The following is a 10,299-nucleotide window of genomic DNA, read 5'->3' on the forward strand; positions in this document are numbered from 1 at the left end:
TATTATAAGCAATGGGTACAAATATGGTACCAGTCCCTGTCACATTGAGGGAAAAATTATTTCCATCAGACAGTATAGGAAGAACAGTTGTAGATATGAGGCTGTATATCCAATACCTTTACTATAGGGCATGGGGGGAATGGGTTCAGGGCACGAAGGAAACAAAATATCAAACAAAATGAGGGATGAAAGAAGCAATGTATCTTCTTTTAAAGAATGGCCTTTCAATGTGCAGAGTCATAGAGGAGCAATGGAGCAGCCCTACTTTTACCCAGATGAATTTCCCATGACAGATGATAGCTGGCTCATCTATTGTGCTAGTGTTCAGCCTCCCAGTATTTTCTTTTCACCAAAGTATGGGTAAAAAAAGCAAAAGAACTCTTGTTTTCTTTGGGACATTTGTTTCCAATTTTGCAAACACCGTGAATGCGGTTATTTTTATAGGCCTGTTGTGAAAGCATGGCATTTGAGTCTTCATAGTGTAGTTAATTATAAATCATTTCAGAGCTGGGCTGCCCACAACAAAGTTCTCAGACCCTGAAAAGGCATCATTTGTGATTTCTACTCTCACAGCCCCCTCCTATCTCATGCTGTCAAATCCTCTTTGAGGGAGCGAGGGAGGGCATTATTTTAAGATATTGTTATTGGCTTGGAAATATATAAAGTGTAAGTTCCAAAATACTGTTTTTCCCAGAGTAAGATAACTTGCTTTGCATCATCCATCATCAGGCTTCTGCCTTATTTGACAGGACCTCACATCCAAATGCCTTTGCAATACCATATCTGATGGATTATGGAAGGCTTGTTGTTTTTCACAGGGATGTACCATGAAAAGCCCCTTTCAGAAACGCTGGGCTTAGACCAAGGTTTGATTCTTGAACACATTGAATAGAAAGAATTTTTTTTCCCCTTGCATCCACCGATTTTTTAAACTCTAACTTGCTTGATCTCTGCCGATTATCAGTATAAAGTAGTTCAGGAAACATTAGGGAGCTTTCCTGTGTTTATCTACTGCTTTTGGTTTTATTAATGGTTAAACGTATTGAGGATTTTACAGCCATGTTAGGCTGACAAATGTTTTTTTAAGTAGATTAATTGGGTAAAATTCAGGTCAGGAGATCATATCAAGTTCTCCTAAAGGAAATTTGTTAAAGCTCTCCTACTTGTAACCTCTTTCAACTAAGATTTGATGGGATGCTTACAAGAATAAAGAGTTTGATTGCCTTCTTTTCATAACTCTTTGATAAAAAAGATGAATATCTACATTCTCTTTAACATTAAAAACAATGTGAAAAGCCTGTGGTTTTATATATATATATATATACACACACACACACACACACACACACACACACAAAATAAATTATTTTATGTTTTATTTATTTCAAAGATTTATATCCTGCCTTTTCCCCACAATGACATTCTTATTATTTCTTATTCACAATAATTATTTCTTATTCACAATAAAGGACAACACTGAGCTTAAGTGACTGCTATTTGCATCCAATTTCCACTGAAGGCAATGGCACTTCTAAGCAGTAAGGAAGTTAAAGATTACATTCCTAGCTGAAACTAATGGCCAATGACTTCTGGAGCAAGAAACATCAAGAGCATCATATTCTGGGTAAAGTATGTTCCATTGGGCCCCTCTGTAGGGTTTCCAGGGCCACTTCACACTACAAATTTATAGTGCTATGATTCCATTTTAATCACCATGGCAAATATTTGAAGGAATTGCATATTGAGAATGGAGCAAGCTTCTTTTCTGCTGCTCCAAAAACTAGGATATACAGCTATGGATGCAAACTACAGAAAAAGAGATTCCACCTCAACATTAGGAAGAACTTCCTGATAGTAAGAGCTGTTCGATAGTAGAACACACTCCTTTGGAGTGTGGTGGAGTCTCCTTCTTTGGAGGTTTTTAAATAGAGGCTGGATGGCCTTATGTCAGGGAGTTGGACTGAATGGCCCTTGAGATCTCTTCCAATTCTTTGATTCTATGATCCTATAGGATTTGAATTCTAAGAAAGAATTCTCAGCCAGAGAGTTTTAGTGCCTCATCAAACTACAAATTCCTGGATTTCATAGGGTACACCCATAGCAGTTATTGCAGAATCATAGTGCTATAATTGTGTTTTATGCAAAGGCCTCAGGTCAGAGGCATTCCATCCTCATGATTTCAGGACCAAAACATGGGACCAGCAGATGTGACCTTGTGAAGCCACAGAGGTATGCAAACAAAGATTGGGAGGGGGACCAGAAATGCTTCAAGGTCAGCTGAGGTAGAAAATAGGCATGAGGGTAATGTCTATAAACATCCCCAAGATTTGGCTGACACCTGGCTAAAAAGGTCATATGGCAACCCATCATTTCTTGGGCTCTGTTGCTGCTGCCCAGTCACCTTCCTGTCCTTCCACAGCTATTTAATGGCCAAAAAAGCTGCCCCATTGGGCTGCCTGGGGGTGGGGAGAGGAGAGGGAAAGATATAGGAAAATGTTGAACTTGAATACTGGTGTATGAAAGACAGAGAAAGGAGTGCCTCTATCTCTGTCTCTGTTGTATCACTGTGTGTGGAATTTTCCTCTACAGAACAATATTCCATTTGAATTAACAATGCAATTATGCCCATATCTATTCAGAAGTAATACCCAATGACTTCAGCAGGATTTATTCCTAGATAAATATGCCTGAGTCACCCTAAAAGTTTGTTGGAAGTGCATCTGTTTCTTTAAGACAGAGTTGCAGCGTAGTGGGGAGGGAGCCATGTTTTTCCCCAACTTTATATGTTACAGCTGTAGGAAATATATTAGCTTATATATTTTAAAGTGCTCGTGTGAATCTAGACATTCCCGGAACTGTGGAGTTGGAAGGGCCTTAAGGTCATCTAATCATATCTCCTATCAATGCAGGAACCTACAAACATATGGTTCATTTTGCATTCCACTCTGTCCCTCCAATTCAAATGGAATAATGTAGAGCTAGGAAAGTTGCAGAAAAGCTGAACAAAATTATCAGAGGGTTGAAACACATCCTTTCCAAGGAAATGCTAAAGTGTTTGGACTTCTGTATCATCCCGATGTCAAGTTGGATTTTTACTGCTCTCAGTGTGAATTTGAGTGGGATTGTTGCTGGGGCTCAGTATCTGTTGTTCTGGAGCATTCCAGAGTCAAATGCTTTCACAGAAATAGTTTTTTTAAAAACTCTACAAAACAAACTGAGTGATGAGAGAAACAATGTTCTAAATTTTAATCACAGATGTCAAGCATTTTTTAAATGATTAAAAATGGTTTCAGGACTATCGACACATGCCAAAGAAAATAAAAGATGTTGGAAAATCATTGCATTCGCTCTCCCCCTCCTCAGATAGATAGGATTTTCCTGCATGCATTTCTACTGTCTTCTGTCTCTATTTGCATGCCATTTGGTCCTGCTAAATTACAGGGGCAATAAATACCTTTGTAAGTTGGTAAACAGATCATGTGATCTAAGTAACTTCCTTAGGAAGTTCTCTCACACAATAGATCTCTCCTGCTTTCCTTTCTGGTCTCTCCAGCACCATGCTCTCTCAACTTTCCTCTGAAAGATGGTGAGATACAAACTCCTTCTTTTACCTGAACTATTCCCTAGATAGGTTAGGATGTAGCTTCCATGTATATGTAGATTTAAGCCATTAGAAAAGTTTTGTTTTTTAAACTACAAGCAATTTGTGTCAGCCTCAGTTCTTATGGAAGCATCTTAAGACAAAAGACCATTTCTGCTGCTCTGCTGATTTACAAGCAAGACCCTCACAGGCTTGGCTTTGATAGTTTTGATATTTTTGTTTCCTTACCAAAGGCTGAAGCCTTAGGAAACTTGAATTCCCCTACAAAAGAAAAGAAAAGAAATTAATTGTGGATCATCATAAAAAAAGAAGTTTCTGCATGGTGTGATTTATGTTTGGAGAATGTAGACTATGTGTCAGTTTTCAAGAGAAATACATTGCTAAGTTAAATGAAAGCACACTTTTATTTAGTATTTAGGCAGAATGAAACCTTATTGATACTCACTTCCTATCAACCTCATACATCATGAATTTTGACTGCCTCATATTACTATTTTGACAACCCATCAATCCCACCAGTAACTGCAGCTGTTGCTGCCAATTCCATTAGAGTTCTCCTCTGGCCTGGCTTTACTGACAGCACACCTGACACATGTTTTTTCCAGACTCTATCTGCTCTCAGGCACTTCGGAGCCTATGCCGCCCCTCTCACTACCAGACAGACCTTCAGGAGGTGTTTTTTAACCCATGCTCTTTGGTACTGGGGCCAAAGCTTGTACAGCAAGAAGGTTCATGAGTCATGCTGCCTCAGTCCAATTGGCAAAATGGGTCCAAGTGTGATAGCAAGCAATCCCCTGAGATGGTGCCCTGAAACCTATACCTTTCTGGGAAAATGTATCAAGCCATTTTGTTCCCTACAATGAGAGCCAATGTGGCATAGTGGTTTGAGTGTTAGACTGCAACTCTGGGGAACAGAATTTGAATCCTTGCTTGGCCATGTAAACTCACTGGGTATGGGCAAATCACACTCTCTCAGCCTCTGAGGATGGCAATAGCAAACCACCTCTGAAGAAACCTGCCAAGAAACTCCCATGATAGGTTCACCTTAGGGTTGCCATAAGTCAGAAATGACTTGAAGGCACACAACAACAAAGTATGCAGCAATGCCCTCTGCAATATGGTGTCCTTCAGATGAGCTGGCCTACAACCACCATTATTCCTATCAAATTCCCATGGTGTCTGTGGATCATAGGAACTGTAGTTCAACTTAGCTGGAGGGCATCAGGTGGCTCTCAATATGACTGCAAATCCACGTTCCCTGGCCAGACTGAAAATATTTAACAGCATATGCTTGTGGGAAAGCATTATTTAAATGCATTACTGTCTGAGGGGATTTTATTGTTAATGCGTGTTAAATTTTAAAGACACAATTATTTTTCTGACAGTCTTTGGTGTCCTACACATTGGCAAAACGTACTCTGCAACTGCTATATTTTAAACTAAATAGCATCATATGATATTATTTGTATGTTCAACTGTTTGCCAACTCTGTTTGCTGAATTGATTTAAAACCTAACATTTAATTAAAGTACATATTATATAGATATATTTTTTAAAGTAGTGTTATTTGAAGATGATTTCCTGAGCACATAACTTTCTAAGCCATTTCCTCAATTGTTAACAGTTGCATTTGGGGATATATTACTGAAACCAAAGAAATATCTGTGTGTGATAAGAAGGGGTGAGGTATATGCCACAAAGCCATGTTTGTAGTAGACTGCTAGGTGTGTAGCTACTGGTGGGGGGGGGGGAGAGATTAGAGCATTGCCTCCCAAATAACAATTATGCCCCCACTCTCTCTGAACTGTTCCTTCAGTTTCCAAATTTCTAGCATTGCAATAATGTTAACGCTTCAGTTGGGCATTTAAAAATTGAGTTTGAGGCTCCAAAGAAAGGTCAGAAAATGTTACTAAGAGAGTGCAAACACAGTAAATGTAACTGTTTTAGGTGTGAATAGTTTTCATTGTCTCACTCTCCACAATGCTAGAAATTTGGAGAATGAAAGAGAATTTCGTTTGGAGGGCAGAATTCTTATTTGGGGGGATTATGCCCTCATTTGACCCCCAGCCCAATTACTATGCCCTTGCAAGGGATGTGGTGTCAGAAGAGTTCTCTGCTCAGGTTTAACGGAAGCCCAAGGAGTGGACAAAAACCCCTCACGCTGAAATGGCTTCTAATAAGTCAGGTGTGTGCAATTAGTGGCAGTGTGGCCTCAGAGTCCAAAGAGCCATGCAGACATCAGAGCAATAAAGGCCCAGAACAGATGGGCCTTTGAGGTGCCCTCGTCACGTGCGAGGGCTGCCTGGTGGGCGGAGCACCCACATGCCCGGCAGCTCTCACACGTGATGAGGGCGCCACAGCTGCAGTGCGCCTGCCAGATGTGGCGCGTGATGGTTACGGCGCAGCTGCGCAACCTCCAAACGGGGCTGTGCAGCTGCACCATAACCACACCATCTCTGGCATTTTGTGGCACCGCAAAAAGGAGCTGTTTTTGAGTTCCTTTTTTCCTGCGCAGCAACACCACACAATTTGTATGCTGCGGCACTCCTGCACAGGAAAGAGAGGCGCCGAGGAGGCACCTCTTTTTGGCGGTCTGTACCCCACCAAAGTTTTTTGTGGGTTTTTCAGGCTATGTGGCCATGTTCTAGAAGAGTTTATTCCTGATATTTCACCAGCATTGGTGGCTGGCATCTTCAGAGAATGCTGGCATGGAAGTGAGTGGAATGTGTGTGTGTGTGTGTGTGTGTGTGTGTGTGTGTACACACACACACTATGTGATTCTAGGTTGGGAGGATTTACATGTTAATTTGTGTATTATTCTGTTGTTGAATGGCAAAGCCTCAGGGTGGGAGGATATACAAGGAGGATTTGTGTCTGCTTAATTAGTGGTCCATTGTCTGCTGGGAAAAACCCTGATCCTGGGTGGTTTTCATTTGCATTTTACTGAGTCTTAATTTTGGTGTTTTTCAGGACTGGTAGCCAAACTTTGTTTACTTTAAGTGTTTCTTCTTTCCTGTTGAAGTTGTCCGGGTGTTTGTGGATTTCAATGACTTCCCTGTGCATTCTGACCTGATACTTGTTGGCACGGTCTAGAATTTCAGTGCTTTCAAACAGCATTTTACACCCAGGATAGTTTATAACATGTTCTGCTACTGCTGGTTTTTCTTGCTGACTCACAGCTTGTGCAGACCAGCCATTAAGGCTGGGCTGAGGACCAAGTTGGGGCATGCACACTCCGACTCCACCCACCATGGTGGTGTGACGCCATGTGCCACACCACATGGCACATGGTATCACAGAGCTCCTCTGGTGCTGTGTTTAGATGATGCAGCGCCAAAGGAGTGCTCTAAAGCTACAGCATGGTGGCTACTGTGCCCTTTCCAGGGTCTTGATCTGGCTCTAAAAGATGCAACTGCAGGCCGCCCTTTAAAGGCGGACTGTACAGCCCCTTTGTCTGAAGTGTCTCTCATGTTCCTTAGGCATAAAATGCTGTTTGAAAACACTGAAATTCTGAACCATACCAACAACTATCAGGTCAGAATGCACAGGGAAGCCATTGAAATCCAAAACCACCTGGACAACTTCAACAGGAAAGAAGAAGCCCTTAAAGTAAACAAACTTTAAGGAACTGGGTATGTTTAGCCTGGGGAACAGAAGATTAAGAGGTGGTTAAAAGGTTAAGAGAAGGTTAAGAGGTGACATAGAATCATAGAGTTAGAAGAGATCATAAGTGTCATCCAGTCCATCCCCCCTGCCATGCAGGAACACACAATCAAAGCACCCTCGACAGATGGTCATCCAGCCTCTGTTTAAAGACCTCCAAAGAAAGAGACTCCACCACTCTCCAAGGGAGTGTGTTCCACTGTTGAACAGCTCTTAGTGGCAGGAAGTTCCTCCTAATGTTGAGGTGGAATCTCTTTTCCTGCAGTTTGCATCCATTATTCTGTGTCCTATTCACTGGAGCAGCAGAAAACAAGCTTGTTCCATCCTCACTATGACATCCCCTTAAATACATAAACAGGGCTAACATACCACCTCTTAACCTTCTCTTCTCCAGGCTAAACATACCCAGCTCTCTAAGTCTCTAGTCATAAGGTATTGTTTCCAGAACCTTCGCCATTTTGGTCACCCATCTCTGGACATGCTCAAACTTCTCAGCATCCTTTTTGAATGGCGGAGCCCAGAACTCCATTGCTTCAGATTCTTCCCATTTGCTTTCTGTTTGAAACACCCTGGGGTGGTTCAAAATCATAACAAAATTGGCTCCTGCTTGCTTCCTAATAGGTATAGGAGACATTTTCTTTTAAAAAATAAATGTTAAATGTCAGGGTGTAGTGAGGACTACAACCCTTCAAGGTCTCAATGAAGTATCAATGTGGCTCACCACACCTCCTCAGTACCACCCTTGGCTTAGAAGAATAACATTTAACAGAGCAAAGAGGTATTCTAGTCCATTACGCTGGTCTCTGACAGCAATGGGTGAGATCATGAAACTCCAGAAAAAACACTACAAATGACTGCTTTCAGATGTAACATGTCTAGACAAGCAGCAGGGAGAGATATTCACATATTGATAGGGACGGGGCTATCCTCTGAATAGAGAAGAGATCTGCAGCCTTCCTTGTTCAATACAAATAGGGCAACAGAAACCAACAGATGAACTAAACAAACTAATATGTGAGGCCAAGGTAAACTTTCATCCTTGTTGGTTTTGTGATTGCAGATCATAAGAAAAGCAGGCTGGGCCAAGCCAGAATAATGGAAAATATTCTGATTTAGATAGTGGCTGAATTCATGCACTTGATGGAATGTGCAACATCAGAAAACCAGCATTGCATTCCCCAAAAGATATTTAAACATTGGGCACGGTAGTTTATCATCTTGTTGTTGCTGTGTGCCTTCAAACTGTTTCCAACTTATGTCAACGCTAAAGTGAATTTATCATGTGGTTTTCTTGGCAAGATTGTTCAGAGGAGGTTTGCCATTGCCTTCTCCTTAGGGCTGAGAGCATGGGACATCACCAAGATGGGTTTCATGATTCAGCTCGGAATCGAACCCTGGTCTCCAGAGTCATAGTCCAATGCTCAAACCACTGCACCACACTGGCTCCTAATTATCACCTAGCAATAACTTAAGGTTACCAAACTAACTAACTAAAGAACTCTTTGTCCTGTCTACTATGGCCCCATTCCCACTATAAAAAGAATTCAATTGCTGAGGGAATTAAATGACCCTAGTTCCCATTTGAAACCAGTTCCTGTCACGATGTGATTGAATCTGTCATGATGAAGCGAGGCAAAGGCAAAAGAACCGGTTTTTCCAGACACCAGCTAAAAAGAGGTTCTTTTGAAAAAAATGTGATTCCAAAGCTGGTCGAAGAAGTGGGAAGGAAAGATTGGAATCGCAGCATTCTGGAGGGGAGGGACTAATGGCAGAGAGGTGTTTACCATCCCTCCCCATTTTTGGGGAGATGTCATGCCCCCCTCCCAAGTGCTGCCTTGTCATTATTAGTGTGATGTTTGGTTCCTTTTTTTAAAAAAAATGATAAAACTAAGCAATGAAGTGACATAATGGTTTAGCAACTACTTGCAAAGGTGCTAAACCACTCTGTTGTTTAAGTGCTTAATTGTATTTACAAAAGAAAGAAAGAAAGAAAGAAAGAAAGAAAGAAAGAAAGGAAAATATGCCCTGTCCTCTTTCTCATAAGCCTCCCTGGGTCCCGGTGCCCTCCATTTCCATCCTCTTCCTCCTCCTCCTCCTCTTCTCTACTCCCCCCGCCTTGCCTTGCTCCATTGCCATCCTCCTTGTCACATTATCTCAGCCTCACAATCTCTCAACCTCAGAACACACTCTCTCAACCTCCAACCCCCCCCCCCCCCAAATATCCAAGCTGGGCTTACGTCAGATGATTGACAGGGGAGTTTAAAGTGGTGCTGCCAGTGGGAACCACAATCACCTCAACAACAAAAAACCCCAAACACACAGGGTAAGGAAAAATAACCCTTTCATAATGAGAACTAGGGGTCTTTTGAAATCACTTTCCAAACCAGGACAGGAGCGAATCACGAAGTGATTCATCCTGCCAGTGAGGATGACCCCTATGACAGAAAGGCACAGGTCAGAAGGCGAGGTGTAACCAACACTACTGAACAGCAAAGGGCTGGGAAGAGGAAATGCTACAAGTAGGAAATACTAAGCAGCAGTCAGAAAAGAGTCAGTTCTGTCTGCACTATGCAGACAAGGAGCTGATGGATGACCACTAATAGACAACACAGCCAGTTGATATCACCATGGGCTGCTGGCTCTCTGAAGCAATATACTTTCATGCTGCTGATAAAGCTGCCACTGCTGCAAATGTCACCACTTGCAGTATGTCAAGGCCCTTTCCCCCTTATCTGCTGCTCGGTTTATAAGCAGCTTCCTGTGACTTCCAACAAACTGAATCTAGAGACATGCTTCCTCTGAACCTACAGAAAGCAGAGCTATCATGACCACTAGCCATGTGGGATGGAAAGAATATTCAACATGATTTGAAAAATAATAAAAAAAGCAAATGTATTTATTCAGTGTCAGGAAATACAAATGAGGAGAACCTTGACTGACAAGAATCTTTACAGTTCAGTGCTCATTCTCTACACAGAAAGAAAGAAAAAGAAAGAAAGAAAGAAAGAAAGAAAGAAAGAAAGAAAGAAATCACT

Source organism: Sceloporus occidentalis, unplaced genomic scaffold, assembly GCF_023333645.1.
Source record: "Sceloporus occidentalis isolate IW3139 unplaced genomic scaffold, rSceOcc1.0.p SCAF_1, whole genome shotgun sequence".
In the NCBI taxonomy this organism is placed as follows: domain Eukaryota; kingdom Metazoa; phylum Chordata; class Lepidosauria; order Squamata; family Phrynosomatidae; genus Sceloporus; species Sceloporus occidentalis.